The sequence below is a fragment of the Schistocerca cancellata genome, chromosome 3 (assembly GCF_023864275.1).
Source record: "Schistocerca cancellata isolate TAMUIC-IGC-003103 chromosome 3, iqSchCanc2.1, whole genome shotgun sequence".
In the NCBI taxonomy this organism is placed as follows: domain Eukaryota; kingdom Metazoa; phylum Arthropoda; class Insecta; order Orthoptera; family Acrididae; genus Schistocerca; species Schistocerca cancellata.
In genome coordinates this window covers 356,542,617-356,564,142 of record NC_064628.1, presented here as the reverse complement: position 1 = coordinate 356,564,142, position 21,526 = coordinate 356,542,617, and the positions used below count along the sequence as shown (strand labels likewise).

Below are 21,526 nucleotides of genomic sequence, written 5' to 3'. Positions count from 1 at the left end.
CCAAAGTATAAAGGACAACTAAAACAAGCCGAAAGATTTATACGTTCAGCAGACGAGACAAAGAAGCAGTAGTGTCATATCTCAGTGAGTAACTTGAAACCTTTAACTGAGAATAGAAGCAAGGAGAGAAATTATAGCTCAATTTTATAAGAATAGTTGACAAAGCTCTGGATAATTATGTACCCAGTAGAACAGTTCATGATGGGAGAGATCCTTTGTGGTGTACAGTCAACGTTAAAAAAAATTTAGAAACAGAGACCATTTCATAGGGTGTATAAATTGAAGAATAAAACTATAGATAGACAGCTGCTGAATGAAACGGTCTGGCAATGAAGAGAGCAATGTGTGAAGCTTTCGATGACTACCACAACAGAATACTGGCGAAAGATTTTTCACAAAACCCAAAGAAATTCTGGTCGTACGTAAAGGCTGTTAGGAACACCAAAGTTAGTGTGGAGTCGCTTGTAGATAAGACATGAACTGAAACTGAGAGTAGCAAAGCAAAAGCAGAAATTCTCAGCGCCATTTTCAAATGTTCCTTTACAAAGGAAAACCTAGATATTGCCCCAATTTAATATTCGTACCAAAGAGAACATGGGTATAATAAGTGTTGTTGTTGTTGTTGTTGTTGTGGTCTTCAGTCCTGAGACTGGTTTGATGCAGCTTTCCATGCTACTCTATCCTGTGCAAGCTTCTTCATCTCCCAGTATCTACTGCAACCTACATCCTTCTGAATCTGCTTAGTGTATTCATCTCTTGGTCTCCCTCTACGATTTTTACCCTCCACACTGCCCTCCAATGCTAAATTTGTGATCCCTTGATGCCTCAAAACATGTCCTACCAACCGATCCCTTCTTCTAGTCAAGTTGTGCCACAAACTTATCTTCTCCCCAATCCTATTCAATACCTCCTCATTAGTTACGTGATCTACCCACCTTATCTTCAGCATTCTTCTGTAGCACCACATTTCCAAAGCTTCTATTCTCTTCTTGTCCAAACTAGTTATCGTCCATGTTTCACTTCCATACATGGCTACACTCCATACAAATACTTTCAGAAACGACATCCTGACACTTAAATCTATACTCGATGTTAACAAATTCCTCTTCTTGAGAAACGCTTTCCTTGCCATTGCCAGTCTACATTTTATATCCTCTCTACTTCGACCATCATCGGTTATTTTACTCCCTAAATAGCAAAACTCCTTTACTACTTTAAGTGTCTCATTTCCTAATTTAATTCCCTCAGCATCACCCGACTTAATCTGACTACATTCCATTATCCTCGTTTTGCTTTTGTTGATGTTCATCTTATATCCTCCTTTCAAGACACTGTCCATTCCGTTCAACTGCTCTTCCAAGTCCTTTGCTGTCTCTGACAGAATTACAATGTCATCGGCGAACCTCAAAGTTTTTACTTCTTCTCCATGAATTTTAATACCTACTCCGAATTTTTCTTTTGTTTCCTTTACTGCTTGCTCAATATACAGATTGAATAACATCGGGGAGAGGCTACAACCCTGTATTACTCCTTTCCCAACCACTGCTTCCCTTTCATGCCCCTCGACTCTTATAACTGCCATCTGGTTTCTGTACAAACTGTAAACAGCCTTTCGCTCCCTGTATTTTACCCCTGCCACCTTCAGAATTTGAAAGAGAGTATTCCAGTTAACATTGTCAAAAGCTTTCTCTAAGTGTACAAATGCTAGAAACGTAGGTTTGCCTTTTCTTAATCTTTCTTCTAAGATAAGTCGTAAGGTCAGTATTGCCTCACGTGTTCCAACATTTCTACGGAATCCAAACTGATCTTCCCCGAGGTCGGCTTCTACCAGTTTTTCCATTCGTCTGTAAAGAATTCGCGTTAGTATTTTGCAGCTGTGACTTATTAAACTGATAGTTCGGTAATTTTCACATCTGTCAACACCTGCTTTCTTTGGGATTGGAATTATTATATTCTTCTTGAAGTCTGAGGGTATTTCGCCTGTCTCACACATCGTGCTCACCAGATGGTAGAGTTTTGTCACGACTGGCTCTCCCGAGGCCATCAGTAGTTCAAATGGAATGTTGTCTACTCCCGGGGCCTTGTTTTGACTCAGGTCTTTCAGTGCTCTGTCAAACTCTTCACGCAGCATCTTATCTCCCATTTCATCTTCATCTACATTCTCTTCCATTTCCATAATATTGTCCTCAAGTACATCGCCCTTGTATAAACCCTCTATATACTCCTTCCACCTTTCTGCCTTCCCTTCTTTACTTAGAACTGAGTTGCCATCTGAGCTCTTGATATTCATACAAGTGGTTCTCTTCTCTCCAAAGGTCTCTTTAAGTTTCCTGTAGGCAGTATCTATCTTACCCCTAGTGAGACAAGCCTCTACATCCTTACATTTGTCCTCTAGCCATCCCTGCTTAGCCATTTTGCACTTCCTGTCGATTTCATTTTTGAGACGTTTGTATTCCTTTTTGCCTGCTTCATTTACTGCATTTTTATATTTTCTCCTTTCATCAATTAAATTCAATATTTCTTCTGTTACCCAAGGATTTCTATTAGCCCTCGTCTTTTTACCTACTTGATCCTCTGCTGACTTCACTACTTCATCCCTCAGAGCTACCCATTCTTCTTCTACTGTATTTCTTTCCCCCATTCCTGTCAATTTTTCCCTTATGCTCTCCCTGAAACACTCTACAACCTCTGGTTCTTTCAGTTTATCCAGGTCCCATCTCCTTAAATTCCCACCTTTTTGCAGTTTCTTCAGTTTCAATCTGCAGTTCATAACCAATAGATTGTGGTCAGAATCCACATTTGCCCCAGGAAATGTCTTACAATTTAAAACCTGGTTCCTAAATCTCTGTCTTACCATTATATAATCTATCTGATACCTTTTAGTATCTCCAGGATTCTTCCAGGTATACAACCTTCTTTTATGATTCTTGTTAGTGTTAGTGATAATGAGAAACATCTGCAATCATTAAAATTGAGCAAAGCCCAACGGTCCGATGGACTCCACATCAGATTCTGTACCCAGTCCACGGATAAGTTAGTCCTTATGTCAGCTATAATCTATCGTAGATCCGTCGAACAAAGAACCCTGCTCAATAGCTGGAAGAAAGCACAGTTCACACCTGTGTACAAGCAGGGAAGCAGACAAAACTACCGTGCAACATCCTTGCCATTCACTTGTTGTAGAAACTTAGAGCACTTCCTGAGCTCAAAAGTAATGTGCAGTCTCGAACAAACGATATCCTGCATGCCAACCAGCAGGAATTTCGGAAAACACAGACCATGTGAAATCGGTTCGCACTTTTCTCGCGTGACATCCTGAAACTCATAGATCAGTCAGCCAGGTAGGTGCAGTGTTTCTCGATTTCCGGAAAGCGTTTGACCCAGTACCCCCCCTCCCCCACCCCCCTACGCTTATTATCAAAAGTTCGCTCATATGGGGTGTCGGATGAAATTTATGACTGTTTTGAGGATTTCTCGGTTGGGTGGACGCAGCACGTTGCCTTGTATGGGGAGTCATCGACAAATGCCGCAAGGTAGTATGTTGGGACTCTTACTGTTCGTGTTGTATATTACCGACAATATTAGTGGTGACCTCAGGCTTTTCGTATATGACGCGGAATCTACAACGAATTACAGTCCGAACGAAGGCGGCATAAATATTGTCAGATCTTGATACGATTTCAAAGAGCTGCAGAGACTGGCAGCTTACTTTAAATGTTCAGAAATGTAAAATTTTGCACTTCACAAAACGTAAAAACACAGTATCGATTGAATATATCAGTGAGTCACTGTTGGAATCCTACAAATACCTGGGTGTAACACTTAGTAAGGACATGAAGTGGAACGATCACATAAACTCAGTCGTGGGCAAAGCATGTAACAGACTTAAATTTATTGGTAGAACACTAGTGTAATGCTATTGGTCTAGATCCGGAGTTGGAAGATCAAAAGATAAATTGGCAAGATGGGTATATACTGATCCAAATGATATTCGGTGTGACTGTGGAGAAGAACAGATAGTTCGGCACATGCTTCGGTGTCGATTGTGCCCAGTCTCTTGTACAGAAGATGATCTTCAACAAGCAACAGAAAATGCACTGGAAGTGGCCAAGTTTTGGTCAAAAGTAATTTAATCGTAACTGTGTCAAATATATGTACATGTACCTGTATGTTTCTGGCACCGGCTTTAAATGATGACTGGAGGGATATACTACAAGCCCCCACAGATCGCTCTCATAGGGATCGTGAGGACAAGACTAGATTAACTGCAGGACGCACAGAGGCATTTAAACAATCACTCTTCCCTCTCTCCATACTTGAATGGAACGGGAAGAAGCCCTAACAACTGGTACAGTGGGACGTACCCCGTGCCATGCACTTAACAATGGTTCGCAAAATATAGATGTGGCAGTAGATACGCGACCAAGAGCCGCGTGTCACCAGATGTGGGCAATGATGTTCCTGTACCACGTCACTGTTTCAAAACTGTATCTATAAATGCATGACATTTTTTCATTACGACTCGTCCAGGTGTTTGGTAACGAATCGAAACAGTCGCGTAATAGGTGTCCTGAATTCCCATAACAAAGGAGACCTTGCAGCAGGTAGTCGCCAGCGGCTGTGACGACGTGACCTCTACCTCTGCCGTGGAGGGGCGGGCCCAGGGCACGAGTAGGTGAGCAAGGTCGCGAGGTCTTTCAAAATAGGGACCGGACGGCTGGTCCGCTCCCACGTATTCCTGGCTGCGCGTTTCGCAAGGGGTGGGCACTGTGCGTGGTCTGGCGTCCCTCCAACCACCGTTTTCCGCCGTCTGCCTCTTACCGATTGTAAACATCCCTTCACGGACGACGTCCGATGGCGACAGGGCGAAACGGACATGGTCGTCCGTTTGTCCCAGTCTAATGCCAGTGAAAACTGGGAAAAACAAACTGTTACAGCATGCAGAATATCGAACCAGTTGAGAATGTCATATGTTACCAGAAGATTCCAGAATGTTCTACTTAATAATTAAAACAGTTTAAGCAGAGAGATTCTTGAGAATGTGGAGAATAAATTATGGAGTTCCACAAGGCTCAATCTTAGGTCCATTATTATTTCTCGTATACGCAAATGACCTTCCATTTAATATACAACAACAATTAGTTCACTCTTTGAGACAAAACGAGCGTTGTCATCAATCCAAACATACACTGAGGTGACTCAAGTCACGGGATAGCGATATGCACGTATGCATATGGCGATAGTATCACAGGGCAGCGCATTGTCGGAGCTGTCATTTGTACTCAGACGATTCATGTGAAACGGTTTCTGAGGTGATTATGGCCGCACGAAGGAAATTAACAGACGCTGAACGCGGAATGGTAGTTGCAACTAGACGCATGGGACATTGCATTTCGGAAGTCAGGTAATTCGATATTCCGAGAATGCCAAATCTCTTGAATTACCTCTCATCACGGATAACGACCGGGAGTAGAGGCGTCTGCGTAGGGTTGTCAGTGCTGACAGACAAGCAACAATGCGCAAAATAACCGTAAAATCAATATGGGACGTACGATGAAATGTGGCGTTAATGGCAGCAGACGACCGACGGTAGTGCTTTTGCTAACAGCACGGCATTGCATGCAGCGCTTCTCCTGGGCTCGAGACCATATAGGTTGGACCTTAGAGGACTGGAAGACCGTGACCCGGTCGGATGAGCCAAGATTTCGCTTGGTAAGTGCTGATGGTAGGGTTCGAATGTGGCGCAGACCCCAAGAAGCCATGAATCCAAGCTGTCAACAAGGCACTGTGCAAGCTGGTCGTGGTTCATAACCGTGTAGGCTGTGTTTACATGGATCATTCACTAGGAATGGTTAGGTTCGGCTATTTGGAGATCATGTGCAGCCATTCATGGACTTCATGTACCCACACAACGATGGAATTTTTATGGATGGCAATGAGCCACATCAATGGGTGATAATCGTTTGAAAAAGATTCTGGATAGTACGAGGGAATGATCTGGTCACCGAGATCGCCCGACATGAATATAATCGAAAAGTTATCAGACATAGTCGAAAGGTCATTTAGTGCACAAAATCCTGCACTGGCAATACTTCCTCAATTATGGACGTCTATGAAGGCAGCATAGCTCAATATTTCTCCAGGGGATTTCCAGCAACTTGTTGAATCCACGTCTAGCTGCTGCACTATGTTGGTCAAAAGGAGATCCGACGCGATATTAGGAGGTAGATCACCACTTTTGTCACCTGTGTGCATACGCCAACATAAGAAATGATAAATAATGTTCTTGAAAGTGTTATTGAGTGGATTTCTGCAGATGGTCTCACTCTCAATCTCTAATATTAAATGTAACACTTAGTGAGGAAATGATAACTATGGTGGAAACCATAACTTTTTGGTGTCACATTGATAAAAAATTAAAGTAGAAAAACAAGTTTTGGAACTTCCAAAATAACTTATTCCACCCACATTCGTATTACGGTTTATTGCAGACCTTTCCGAAAGACAAAGCAGTAAGTTAACATACTTTGCGTATTTTCATTCAGCAGCGTCAGATAGAATAACGTTCCGTCTTCATTGTTCAGAATAATGTCTGGCGCTCAACTCACGATCGTCTTATAGACAGCTGTTTAAGAAGTTAAGCATTTTCACTACTGATTCACAGTACATTTATTACTCATGAAGTTTCTTTTACATAACCTACTAGAGTTCAAAAAGAACAATGATGTACATAATTACAATATCAGAACAAAAAAATTACATTCTTTATTCCACATTAAAGGTGTTTTCAGTTCAAAAAGGGATGCAAATTTGGTTATAAGATAAAACATGCAAATGTAAAGGTTGTGAATTCACTTAAATACCGAGGAATTACAACTACGAACACTTTAAATTGCAACGATCACATAGATAATGTCGTGGGGAAGACGAATCGAAGACTGCATTTTATTGGCAGGACACTTAGAAGATGCAACAAGTTTGCTAAAGAGACTACCTACACTACGCTTGTCCGTCCTCTTCTGGAATATTGCTGCGCAGAATGGGATCCTTACAAGATAGGATTGACGGGGGATATCGAAACAGTTCAAAGAAGGGCAGCTCGTTTTGTATTATCGCGAAATGTGGTACAGATATGATACGCGAGTTGGGGAGGCAAGCATTATAACAAAGGCGTTCTTCGTTGCGGCGAGATCTTTACACGAAATTTCAAAATTTCTCCCCCGAATGCGAAAATATTTTGTTGACGGTTCGATGAAACCTCTACCAGGCACCTAACAGTTCAAGCAGTCATGTAGATGTATATGCATGATTAGAATTTTTAATCACCTACTCAGTCATATAGAATGTCTTACAGTCAGCGAAATTCAATTCGAAAACAAACTGAAAAATACTCTGACATTTCGTCTATTCAATAGAAAAAATTCTGTTTTTGTAATATGTAAAAGGTAGTGGGTAGCAATTAATAAGTCCCACCTGTATTTTAAAAAAAAGTAAACAAATCTTACATGTCGGCAACATGTAGGAATATTTACATATGAATGTGCAACGTGAATGTAAAATGACTCGTTCCACATCACTATTATTAATCTAACAAATGATTAATCGAACATGAAATTAACTAATTGTCTCTTATACTTAAATACAATCCAAAAAATTGGAAAGGAGAACCATTTTCTCATTACATTAAACAAAAAATTGGTCTAGTCTTTAGTCCTGCCATAATGTGATGTAGTTCAACACGGAACATGTAGTGGAAACTCCAGACGACCCGAGCTAGCTATGATTGCTTGTTGACTGATCATGCCAGACCTTCCTATGCTCAGTTAGGGTGTATGCGTCCGGGTATGCTGTTCAACATGGGTCCACAGTGACATCCGAAAGCCTCACATGTTTGGCTACTGCACTATTCCACCAGCCGCCCAAACTGAGACCGAGAGTGAGCCCCTTCCAAACTCCGTCACGTACTGATGATATTGTCTCACACGAGTACACGGCAAATTCGTGTCCTTCACAGCGATCACTCAACATCTGACACTGTTCACGTACCTTATATACCTTACCGGGCCCTGTAACAACATTAAACACGAACACTACGAACACACTCTGATGGCCGTTCTGTGTATGCCATAGAAATGCAACTCTATAATCATTAACGTACCTGCTGATGATGTGATCGTGCACGAAGTTAGATTCACATCCGACCATGTCTTCTGGGTGCTTCACTTTTTTTGTCAGAGAGTTCAAAAATGGTTCAAATGGCTCTGAGCACTATGGGACTTAACGTCTATGGTCATCAGTCCCCTAGAACTTAGAACTACTTAAACCTAACTAACCTAAGGACATCACACAACACCCAGTCATCACGAGGCAGAGAAAATCCCTGACCCCGCCGTGTCAGACAGTGTGTATATATTTTTTGGGAGAGGCTCTTTGCTTCTGCAATGCTCAGTTAAGTTGATAGTTGTTACACAAGTCTGAATGAGAGCAATTCACTTGTTTCAGGTTCCGCATCTGTACAGGACCGCTGACTTGTTTGTGAGCTACTGAGCAAAACTTTCTTCGTTAAAGGTAAGGAAACACACTTCGTTATTGTTTTATAGTCTGTAGACCCTACTGCAGAGTTTTCCTCGCAAGCGTCGAGACCTTATTTTTCTTTACGAGATATATTTTCAAGCAGAGACTCCTGCGAATTAGAGACTTGGCGGTGCTATATGATACTGGGCTAGCGTTCAGTATTTCCACACTGGTTTGGATAATTCGTTCTTTGCCTGTTTAGTTCTAAGATTTTTTTCGCCATGTTACTTTCCCAGTCGCAATTATGTCCTTACAGGTGGCTCCTTCCTAACGCTTCTCATGTCAACAGACAGTTTCTTTCATAAAAATATGAGAGGAAGTAACACCCACTAGAACCAACAGCTACATCTCTACACTTACTAGAAACAGTTTTATATGGTAGTGTGTGTACGGCGCGATTATTCAGGGTCTTTGCGTCAAACGTCTAGGGTTGATAGATAGTGTCATGAAGAACAACTTTTGTTACGCAAAATGTGCGCTGACGCTTTCTGTCGACTCTTGGCGTCTTTTCATTAAAGTGACCAGCCCTGGGATGACGAGATTTCATCGATCTAGCAGCGTCTACTAACCAGGTGTGTTGCATCTGCATACTGACTAACCCAATAAATTGATCGAGTGATTTTAAACAAGAAAATGTTAAGGACGAAAGTCTCTAAAGGGAGAAAGATGTTTTAGAAGCTAATCATGAACTTTAATTTTGCTCAGCCGACCCCCTACACGCGTAGCAGATAACTGGATTATAGGCAACACACATTGTATACGCATGTTGCTGTGTGCCTACTGCTGTCTCCCAGGGACATAACCAATTACAAAAGACGCTGATGTCGTCGGGAAGCGTCTGTGAACATTTTGTCTGTAACTAAAGTGTTCCCCATGATGTGATCTATCACCCCTAGACGTTTGATGCAAAGATTTCCCCCTATGTATACGACCAAAGGGTTGAATAGCGCTATACGTGGATTATTAAGCATGATCTTTGTTAACAATCAGTTTACATACTTTTCACGGAATATTCAACGAATCTGACCAACAAGCAGGTGAAAGAGGACGTAATGCATAAAATGGATTCTGTTTTTCTGGTCCTGAAAAGCAACACTTACTATCAGCCACTTCTATAGTAACAGGGAGTGCAGGTTACGTGGCACTCTCATCGACTATCTCTTTGTACGAATGCAGCTGCTCGTAGCCAATACGTGAGTACAGTTGTTACCAATTTATTGATAGCTGCACTCGCAAAAAGAAAAAAAAAGAAAAAAGAAAACCAAATTAATTACAGCATATCCCAGTACAAGTACATTTATCAGTTTTTGCTTTATTCTCCTTTGGGCTGCAAACGTACAAATTTTTAATAGTAATAAAATAACCACATTTATTTTGTGTATTTTTATTCATTTATTTTGTGAATTTTTATTCATGAACTCCGTGGCTGCTCCTTTATGGGGATAAGAATGTGATCCACTGCCAGTCAAATCTGAAGGTGATTTATTGTTTAAGATACGATCGGTTTGGGGCTTTTGGTCATCTGTGTCTGATGACATTAAATGCCTTGTGGCTAGGGCCTCCCGTCGGGTAGACCGTTCGCCTGGTGCAAGTCTTTCGAGTTGACGCCACTTCGGCGACTTGCGTGTCGATGGGGATGAAATGATGATGATTAGGACAACACAACACCCAGTCCCTGAGCGGAGAAAATCTCCGACCCAGCCGGGAATCAAACCCGGGCCGTTAGGTATGACATTCCGTCGCGCTTACACTCAGCTACTATGGGCGGACAGCTCTGTGTGATTATACGTTCCCAAGTTTCCACATTAGATGTTGGAGTTTACAGTTTGAATTAAAGGCAAATTATGTGATGTTGACTTAATAGAAACAAGTGAAAGAACTCGAGGTGGCGAAGTGACAGGTGTTGAAAGTATTAGTTTAGTTACATACAGTTGGAGTATCCAAATCGTAACTGAACATTTGTCCCGCTTTTTAAAAACACGCTAAGTGCACTTTTTTCTCATAGTATTTGAACTGCCACATTACAAATTTCGAAAGTGAAAATTGTTATATGATTGTGGAACCACACATTAACTGCACATTTGTCGCTATAGTTGAATTCCATATTACTCCTTTCACACAGTAATGGCACTTTAGATGTCAATAAGTGTAGATAAGAAATGAACTCGCAACTGTGATATAACGTCTGTATTCCAATGTAAATACGTTTGATGTTGACAGATCATGTCTTACTTACGGTTATTAAGATCTAAAATGTATACAGAGTTAAAGGCGTATTATGACATTTCATATAATTACTCTGGTGACAAATGTGCAGCTGATATGTGAAAATAGAAATGTGTTTGTAAAAAAAATAAGACAAATGTGCACTTAACGATTTGGAGACCCCAGCTAATGGTTTCAACACATGTCACTTCGCCACTTCCAATTCTTTCTCTTGTCTCTATTTAGGCACCATCACGTAATATACCTTTTATTTACACAGTGAACTCCAACTCTGAGTGTGGAAACAGTAAAATGTATAACCACCTGAAGATGGACACAAGCCCGAAACCGGCCGTATCTTAAATAAATCACATTCAGTTGTGACTGGTAGTGGAGGTTATTCTAGACAATAAATATATTTTTATTGCAAATCCAGTCTATGACTTACGCTGCATGACGAATATAGCAAAAGATAATTCTTGGTATCAGAACGATGCGTACAGGACATACCACAAAAATGAAACAACCCAAAAACAATAAAATCAAATTGATGGCTTGATGGGGGCAAAATGAGTCAAGATTTAATGAAAGGAAATGATATATTTGTAAACCGTTGAGATATACCGAACCTGCATTGTAATGTACCTATTGCGTCAGTTAGAAATTAGTGCCTGACCGAGAGGTGTCCTGCTTTTAGCGAGTAGTCATCTTACGTAAGTACGCGGGACAATATATTTGTCACCTCCTTACACTGGTCTACAGGGCAGTGACAAAAGGAAAAGAAAATAAAGACAAAATATACTGGATGTCCCAGGAAGAATGGTCGCTATTCAGAGATATGACAAGAACGATCACTGGAAGCAAAATAGTCCAGTAAACATTGGGTCTAAAATGCTTACCTTAAGAGCTGCGAGCACTTGTTCAGTAGAAGAGTATGTTTCACATCAGCGCAAATGAACAAGTGCTCGTTGGTCTTAAAGTAAGCATTTTAGAGCCAATGTTTACTGGAAATTTTTTGTCTTGTTTTGGCCTATACTACATCATTCCAAAATACGTGAAGCAAAGAGCTTTCAGAAGAAGAAATTCGTTTCGTAGTATCGAAGATGAAGTGGTGCTCACAGTTCTTAAGGTTTGAAATATAGAACCCTTATTTACTACACATTTTTTGCATGCTCACTAGACTTTTTATTCTTCGAATGATGGTTACTGTCGTATTTTTGAATACTGGCAATTCCTCTTGGGAAACCCTGTAAATCGTTTCTTTCCAGTCTCAGTTGCAATTGTGTGCGGTATGACTAGTTCTGATGTCCCTGGACCGTCTTCAGATCTGTGTAGTTGCGTCAGCAATCCACAATGTCTGTATGAGAACTACCCATTATTCGGATGCGTGTATCGCAAAAACACATCATTCTGATATGTAGTGCCGATACAGACATGACGGGTTGCTGACGCAAGCTCATACACTGAAGCGCTAAAGAAACTGCTATAGGCATGCGCATTCAAATACAGAGATATGTAAACAGGCAGAATATGGAACTGCGGTCGGCAACGCCTGTACAAGACAACAAGTGTCTGGCGCAGCTGTCAGGCGGTTACTGCTGCAGGTTGTCAGGATTTAAGTGAGTTTGAACACAGTGTTATAGTCGGCGCAGGAGCGATGGGACAGGTAGCGATGAAGAGGGATTTTCCCGTACGACCATTTTACGAGTGTACCGTGAACATGAGCAATCGGGTAAAACATCCAATCTCCGACATCGCCGCGGCCGGAAAAAGATCCTACAAGAACGCAACCAACGACGAGTAAAAAGAATCGTTCAGCGTCACAGAAGTGCAACCCTTCCGCAAATTTCTGCAGAATTCAGTGCTGGGTCACCAGTAAGTGTCAGCGTGCGAACCATTGAACGACGCATCATCGATATGGGCCTTCGGAGCCTAAAGCCCACTCATGTACCGTTGATGACTACATGACACAGCTTTAGGCCTCGGCTGGCCGGCCATTGTGGCCGAGCGGTTCTAGGTTCTTCAGTCCGGAACCGCGCGACCGCTACGTCGCAGGTTCGAATCCTGACTTGGGCATGGATGTGTGTGATGTCCTTAGGTTAGTTAGGTTCAAGTAGTTCTAAGTTCTAAGGGACTGATGACCTCAAATGTTAAGCCCCATAGTGCTCAGAGCGATTTGAATCATTTTTTTATGCCTCACATGGGCTCGCCAACACTTGATATTTGACTGTTGACGATTGGAAACACATTGCCTGGTCGGAAGAGTCTCGTTTCAAATTGCATGGAGCAGATGGACGTGTACGGGTACGGAGACAACCCCATGAATCCATGGAGCCTGCATGTCAGCAGGGGATTGTTAAAGCTGGAGGAGGCTCTGTATTGGTGTGCGGCGCGTGCTGTTGGAGTCAAATGGGACCCCTGATATGTTTAGATACGACTCTGACAGCTGACATGTACGTAAGCATACTGTCTGATCACCTGTATCCATTCATGTCCTTTGTGCATCCCGACGGACTTGGGCAATTGCAGCAGGACAATGCGACCCCCCACACGTACATAATTACTACAGAGTGGCTCCAGGAACACTCTTCTGAGTTTAAATATTTCCAATGGTCACCAGAATCCACAGACATGAACATTATTGAGCATATCTGGAACGCCTTGCAACGTGCTGTTCAGAAGAGGTCTCCACGCCCTCGCACTCTTACGGATTTATGGACAGCCCTGCATGGTTCATGGTGTCAATTACCTCGAGCACTACTACAGACATTAGTCGAGTACATGCCAAGTAGTGTTAAGGCACTTCTGCGTGCTTGCGAGGCCGCTACACGATATTATACAGGTGTATCAGTTTCCTTGGCTCTTCAGTGTACCTCTTAAGATCATCTGGGGAGATCAAAACTAATCATACTGTAAAAATATGCAACTGAAACTGAATAAAAACTATTTTCTCTTTAGTTATTGCTATGTCTTCTTAGTACAAGCACCTGACTCTATCAAGAGTATTTTCCAAATGAATAACACCTGAATACATCTTCGTGAAAAGTTCCAGAAACGTGTAAAAGAACAACTTAACCTCCGTATCGGCGTAGTAGCAGTGGCTTAGCTCGTGTTGCAAAGGACGTGACAGAACGCCGGCTAACGGCACTTGCGCCGGCGAGTCGCCGGCAGCGTCCCTGAGCGGGCCGTGCGCCGGGGTGGTGCGCAGTTACAACACGGCTCGGTGCCGTCAGCAGGCTGCCAGCCGGCGAGTGCTGACAGGAGTGCTGCATCGCCGCCAATTGACTCCATCTCCTCAGCTGTCCGCACCCATGCAAACAAAGGCCCTCCGGGAACGCTTACGTCAGTCTTCGCAACGCAGACGCCGGAGGAGCAGCACTCGGAGCTGATTTTCTGCAGTTTCTAACGACCCCTGTTCTGTCGCTTATCGAGCGAGATGGCGCAGCGGAAAACGCCGGAACTACCCCATGAGGGGTAAAATTAAATTTTCTGAGGGGTAAAAACTGGACGATTTGGTTCTGTTTCACTCACGAAACTGAATTATTTTCAGGACATCATTATTATCATCACAATTTTTGCCAGACTCTGATGTTGATTATATAAGTTATCAATAATTACTTTTTCTCAATTAGTAGCACTGATGCGGTGGAGGTTACAGGTTCCTCACATAGTCCACCCACTACACACATATGTTGCGCCTTGTCCCGTACATCGCTGATAATAAAAAGGAGATATATACACAAATAAAAAAGTTATCTATTACCGCGGTTCCCAGAACTCCTGAAGACAGACGTTGACTGTGGATATTGTATCACAGACACAGTCCCTTTGACTGTTCAGAGATGTCACTAAACCCGCCCAGAGATGTAAACAACCATGCATGAGCAGCGCCTATTAGACGGAGGGGGTCCAACAGCCGATCAGTTCCAGTCATTCCACCAGGAAGGAGGTACACGAAAAAATAGCTCTGAACACTATGGGACTTAACTTCTGAGGTCATCAGTCCCCTAGAACTTAGAACTACTTAAACCTAACTACCTAAGGACATCACACACATCCATGCCCGAGGCAGGATTCGAACCTGCGACCGTAGCGGACGCGTGGTTCCAGACTGTAGCGCCTAGAACCGCTCGGCCACCCCGGCCGGCAAGGAGGTACACGGCTCGTATTGTCTGCAGTTCAACCATGCCTAGACGGCCAATACCGCGGTTCGATCGCGTCCGTATTGTTACTTTGTGCCAGGAAGGGGGCTCTCAACATGGGAAGTATCTAGCCGCCTCAGAGTGAACCAAAGCGATATTATTCGGACATGGATGATTTACAGAGAGACAGGAACGGTCGATGACATGCCTCGCACAGGCCGCCCAAGAACTACACTGGATGACCACTACGTACGGATTACGGGTCGGAGGAACGCTGATAGCAACGCCACCATGTTGAATAATGCTTTTCGTGCAGCCACAGGACATCAAACAATGCACAATAGCCGGCTAGAGTGGCCGAGCGGTTCTAGGCGCTACAGTCTGGAACTGCGAGACCGCTACGGTCGCAGGTTCGAATCCTGCCTCGGGCATGGATGTGTGTGATGTCCTTAGGTAGTTAGGTTTAAGTAGTTCTAAGTTCTAGGGGACTGATGACCTCAGAAGTTGAGTCCCATAGTGCTCAGAGCCATTTGAACCATTTTTAGTGCACAATAGGCTGCATGATACGCAACTTCACTCCCGACGTTCATGGCGAGGTCCATCTTTGAAACTACGACACCATACCGCGCGGTACAGATGGGCCCAACAACATGCTGAAAGGACAGCTCAGGATTGGCATCACGTTCTCTTCACCGATGACTGTCGCATAGGCCTTCAACCAGACAATCGTCGGAGCCGTGTTTGGAGGCAATCCAGTCAGCCTGAACACCTTAGACACAGTGTCCACGAGGGCAGAATTGTGGAGGTTCCCTGCTGTTTTTGGGTGGCATTATGTGGGGCCGACGTACGCCGCTGGTGGTCATGGAAGCCGCCTTCACGCCTGTACGATACGTGAATGCTATCCTCCGACCGATAGTGCAGCCATATCGGCAGCATAATGGCGAGGCATTCGTCTTCATGGACGACAATTCCGCCTCCATCGTGCACACCTTGCGAATGACTTTCTTCAGGATAACGACATCGCTCGACTAAGTGGCCATCATGTTCTCCAGATGTGAACCCTATCGAACAGGCCTGGGACAGATTGAAAAGGGCTGCTTGCTGACGACGTGGCCTACCAACCACTCGGCGGCATCTACGCCGAATCGCCGTTGAGGAATGGGACAATCTGGACCAACAGTGCTTTGATGAACTGGTGAATAGTATACCACGCCGAATACAGGCATGCATCAGTGCAAGAGGACGTGCTACTGGGTATTAGAGGTACCGGTGTGTACAGCAGTCTGCACCACCACCTCTGAAGGTCTCGCTGTATGATGCTACAACATGCAATGTGTGGTTTTCGTGAGCAATAAAAAGGGCGGAAATGATGTTTATGTTGATCACAATTCCAATTTTCTGTAGAGGTTCCAGAACTCTCTGAACCGAGGTGATGCAAAACTTTTTTTGATGTGTGTACTTAACAAATGCTAAATATCTCAAGAAAGCGTCCCCTACAAGTTGTAGACAGTACCTGCAGCAGTCCAGAAAATGTTTCATTACTCGCTTCGAAACAGATAAATGACTTAATTGACAGCTTGACATATCAGTAATTACATAAATGCTGCTATAGTGCTGTATACAGTTTTATTATTATTTCTTTCTTTTCTCAGACGTTATGTCCGGTCAAAAATGGAAAGTGACGCGGACCTTGATCAAGCGTGACTTCCTTTTAACTGTACGGTATATGTTATATTGCATTTAGGAACTTTCGGGTAATTGAACATGAATCAATAATTACGGATTTCTGTAGTTGTATATATAAGTTTGGATGTAGCTGTATTGCATTGATGTACTGGTGGATATTGTGTGGTATGACTCCTGTAGTTGATAGTATAATTGGTATAATGTCAACTTTATCCTGATGCCACATGTCCTTGACTTTCTCAGCCAGTTGGATGTATTTTTCAATTTTTTCTCCTGTTTTCTTTTTTGTATTTGTTGTATTGGGTATGGATATTTCGATTAGTTGTGTTAATTTCTTCTTTTTATTGGTGAGTATGATGTCAGGTTTGTTATGTGGTGTTGTTTTATCTGTTATAATGGTTCTGTTCCAGTATAATTTGTATTCATCATTCTCCAGTACATTTTGTGGTGCATACTTGTATGTGGGAACGTGTTGTTTTATAAGTTTATGTTGTAAGGCAAGCTGTTGATTTATTATTTTTGCTACATTGTCATGTCTTCTGGGGTATTCTGTATTTGCAAGTATTGTACATCCGCTTGTGATGTGATCTACTGTTTCTATTTGTTGTTTGCAAAGTCTGCATTTATCTGTTGTGGTATTGGGATCTTTAATAATATGCTTTCTGTAATATCTGGTGTTTATTGTTTGATCCTGTATTGCAATCATGAATCCTTCCGTCTCACTGTGTATATTGCCTTTTCTTAGCCATGTGTTGGCTGCGTCTTGATCGATGTGTGGCTGTGTTAGATGATACGGGTGCTTGCCATGTAGTGTTTTCTTTTTTCAATTTACTTTCTTCGTATCTGTTGATGTTATGTGATCTAAAGGGTTGTAGAAGTGGTTATGAAATTGCAGTGGTGTAGCCGATGTATTTATATGAGTGATTGCTTTGTGTATTTTGCTAGTTTCTGCTCGTTCTAGAAAGAATTTTCTTAAATTGTCTACCTGTCCATAATGTAGGTTTTTTATATCGATAGATCCCCTTCCTCCTTCCTTTCTGCTTAATGTGAATCTTTCTGTTGCTTATTATTATTATGGTTAGACATAAAACATTAACAGCCTGAAGTTGTCCAATTTCTGCGAGTTCAGAAGTAATTAGTGCAGCAATAAAGTGATTTACGAACATTAAGTATAGCGCACACATCTGGACTTGTTTGATTTTAAATGGGATTGCACTGTGCAGGTCAAGCAACTGCCGCAACGGACAGGAGTAATGCAGGGGAAGCATGTTTTGTAGAAAGTATTTACCCTCACTGTGCTTAGTTACCTTATTTGTCCGAGAAGACGTTGTGGGTAGCACTTGCGATGCACCACGAATTCCTTCGTTATTCGCGTGCGCGCGCGCATACACGCACGCACACACACACACACACACACGCACACACACACACACACACACACACACACACACACACATGTGCAAACTAAATATCTTTCGTCATTTTAAAAATAAAACTGTTCCAAGAAAAGTCTTGCATTCTACAGTTTATTGAGGTGCTAAAGTTGGTGATAATGTGGGGGAGAGGGGGACAACAGATGGTAGGGGGGAGGGGGGGAGGGCAGCGGTATTACCTAATGTCTGATTGAACTCAGGAGCAATGGTCTAAGAATGGTTGGGAATCACTGTCGTAGCGCAATGGCTGTAGTTCGAATCCAGACGGCGCAATCTTGTGAATCCTCATGTATCACCTACCAGAGAACGAAGCATGGAAGGAAACTAATACTTAACAGAAGCGACAGCGAAGTGGGAGTAATCACTTGTATTAAAGTTTGGATGAAGTGTTTCATTAATCTGTGTAAATAAAAATGAAAATGTTCGTTTCGTGTATCTCCGAAAGTTCTTGACTGGTCGTTCTGAAACTTTGACATGACGCTGCATTCTAATACAGGTGTGTTTTTAGGTATTTAATTCTTTGATGTACGATGCATTAGACATATGCATATCTTTTTGACATTTTTGTAGCAATGTTTCCGTATTATTAAATTTATATATTTATGTATTACATATATTTCAAAAATAGGTAAAAAACGCACTTGTATACCAATGGAATGTTGTGTCAAAATGTCAAAGTAAAAGGTCAAAAACTTTGGGAGACGTATGATTAGGAACATGTTCATTTTCTATATAAGTGCAGAGGTAATGTTCGTTTCTTCAATATGTCAAATCTCCGAAAGTTCTTCATTGATTGCTTTGAAATTTTGACACAAAAATCTGAAAATGTACCTTTGTGATCTACTTCAAATTTTTACACGTTATTGTAATAAAACAAGTGAAACGTTGTTAGCAGAGAGGAAAATTGTATTTATAGCTTATTGATTTATGATTACTACTACAGAGTTTGAATTTGCAGTAACAATAAACGAGGCTCAACGGAAGAGAGAGAGGAGAAGAGAAGATGGACAGAAGGGTGGAAGGAAATGGACACATAAAAAAGGGAAGGAGGAAATTGACAGAGAGAGGGGGCGGAAGAAGAAGAGGGACAAAGAATGGGTGAGGGGGAGGTGGACAGAGACTGGGTATAGAAGAAAGTTAGGACATATACCTAGTTCCCATGCATATTACAAACATGTGGTTTCTCTTTTCTTTCTTTTCAATTTAAGCAGACTGAGCCACACCAATGCGTGGCCGGGTACAGTTAATAATTAATATATAAACTGACAGGCTAATGTTGCTGCAGTTGAAAGGATTAAGATTCGACTAGCCATGTCATTATGCCTCTGAGGAACAGAACTGTCTTAAGCGTTTTCACTATGTGACCAAAAGTACCCGGACACCCCGAAATACATACGTCTTTCATATTACGTGCATTGTGGTGCCACCTACTGCCTGGCACTCCTTATCAGCGACCTCAGTAGTCATTAGACATCGTGAGAGACCAGAATGTGGCGCTCCGCGGAACACAAGGATTTCGAACGTGGTCAGGTGACTGGGTGTCACTTGTCATACGCCCATACGCGAGATTTTCACACTCCTAAACATCCCTAGATCCACTGTTTCCGATGTGATACTGAGGTAGAAACGTGAAGGGACACGTACAGCACAAAAGCGTACAGGCTGCCCTCGTGTGTTGACTGACAGAGAGCGCCGACAGTCGAAAAGGGTCGTAATGTGTACTAGGCAGACACCTATCTAGACCATCACACAGGATCCACTGCAAGTACTATGTCAGTTAGGCGGGAGGTGAGAAAACTGCTCATAAGCCACACATCACGCCAATAAATGGCAAACGACGCCTCGCTTGGTGTAAGGAGCGTAAACATTGTACGATTGAACAGAAGAAAAACGTTGTGTGGAGTGACGAATCACGGTACACAATGTGGTGATCCGATGGCAGGGTGTGGGCATGGTGAATGAATGCCCGGTGAACGTCATCTGCCAACGTGTGAAATGCCAACAGCAAAATTCGGAGGCGGTGGTGTGGTCGTGTTTTCCATGGATGGGGTTTACACCCCTTGTTGTTTTGCGTGGCATTATCACAGCACAGGCCTACGTTAATGTTTTAAGCACCTTCTTGCTTTCCACTGTTGAAGAGCAATTCGGGGATGGCGATTGCATCTTTCAACACGATCGAGCACCTGTTCATATTGCACGGCCTGTGGCGGAGTGGTTACACGACAATAACATCCCTGTAGTGGACTGTCCTGCACAAAGTCCTGACCTGAATTCTATAGAATACGTATGGGATGTTTTGGAACGCCGACTTCATGCCAGGCCTCACCGACCGACATCGATATCTCTCCTCATTACAGCACTCCGTGAAGAATGGGCTGCCATTCCCCAATCCTCACCTGATTGATCGTATGCCTGCGAGATTGGAAGCTGTCATCAGGGCTAAGGGTGGGCCAACACCATTTTAAATTCCAGAATTACCGATGGAGGGCGCCACGAACTTGTAAGTCATTTTCAATTACGTGTCCGGATGCTTTTGATTGCAAGGTGTATGTAGTTGAGATATCCAGAAGACATAGTCAGATGGCAATTGAAATTCTTACTCGTACACACCATTGTAGAGTATGTAAATGACTACAGAGCTGCACTGCTCTGACAGCTAGAACGGCCACCATAGCACTTTAGTGTTGTTCGTGTTTAGTGTTGTCACAGGGCCTGGTAGAGTATATAAGGAGCTTGAACAGCGTCAGTTCTTGAGACATCGCTGTGAAGGACATATAGGTGCTGTGCACTCGTGTGAGATAGCATTATCAGTACCTGACAGAATTTGAAAGTGTCGTTCTTGTGAGCTTTCATTTGTCCGGCTGGTCGAATCTCCAATATCTCCAATTGTTAGGCATTCGGATGCGACTGTGGCCCATGGGGGACTGCAGGGGACGTGAGGACAGGCACACACGTCCTCAGGGTTTCCGTGGACTATGTCTTACCTCCGCAAACGAGTACAGCCCTGTATTGCACGAAGCGCATCGAAACCGCATCGCATCTGGGCCTGTCATCAGAGAAGTAATGGACTCCCTGGGACATTTTGTGTAATCCCACACCATTAGTCGGAGATTAGCAGCAGACTAGGGAACAACCGTGCCATGGGGAGGTTGCCGTTAACGCCACAGCACAAATGGGTGCGTTTGGAGTGATGTCATGTTGGGGAAGGTAGGACTGCTAGTGACTGTCGTCGCAGTGTGTTCATCTCTGAACCTCAGCTTTGCACTAGTCCTGATGACCATCGTCGGCAAGTAAGGCGGCGATCTGGGGAGAGGTTTCATTCTGTAAATGTTACGGAGATGCAGAGCGGTGTTAGTCGTGGTGTCGCGGAGTGTGGAGCAGTCGGTTGTGACTTTAGGCCACCGCTGGTAGTTACTGAGGGAACTCTGACAGCACGATGATATGTCGTGGACATCCTGCGGCCTGATGAGTTACTTCTCATGCGAC

General features: G+C 43.0%; 1 long non-coding RNA gene across 1 annotated transcript in view; it reads left to right on the top strand.

Moving 5' to 3' along the window:
• The window catches only part of LOC126175044 (uncharacterized), a 309,906-nt gene that overhangs the window by 197,956 nt on the left and 90,424 nt on the right, over positions 1–21,526 (top strand). The window contains exon 3 of the long non-coding RNA XR_007535515.1: positions 8,503–8,568. This is a non-coding gene — a long non-coding RNA (uncharacterized LOC126175044). The remainder of the gene's footprint in view (positions 1–8,502; positions 8,569–21,526) is intronic.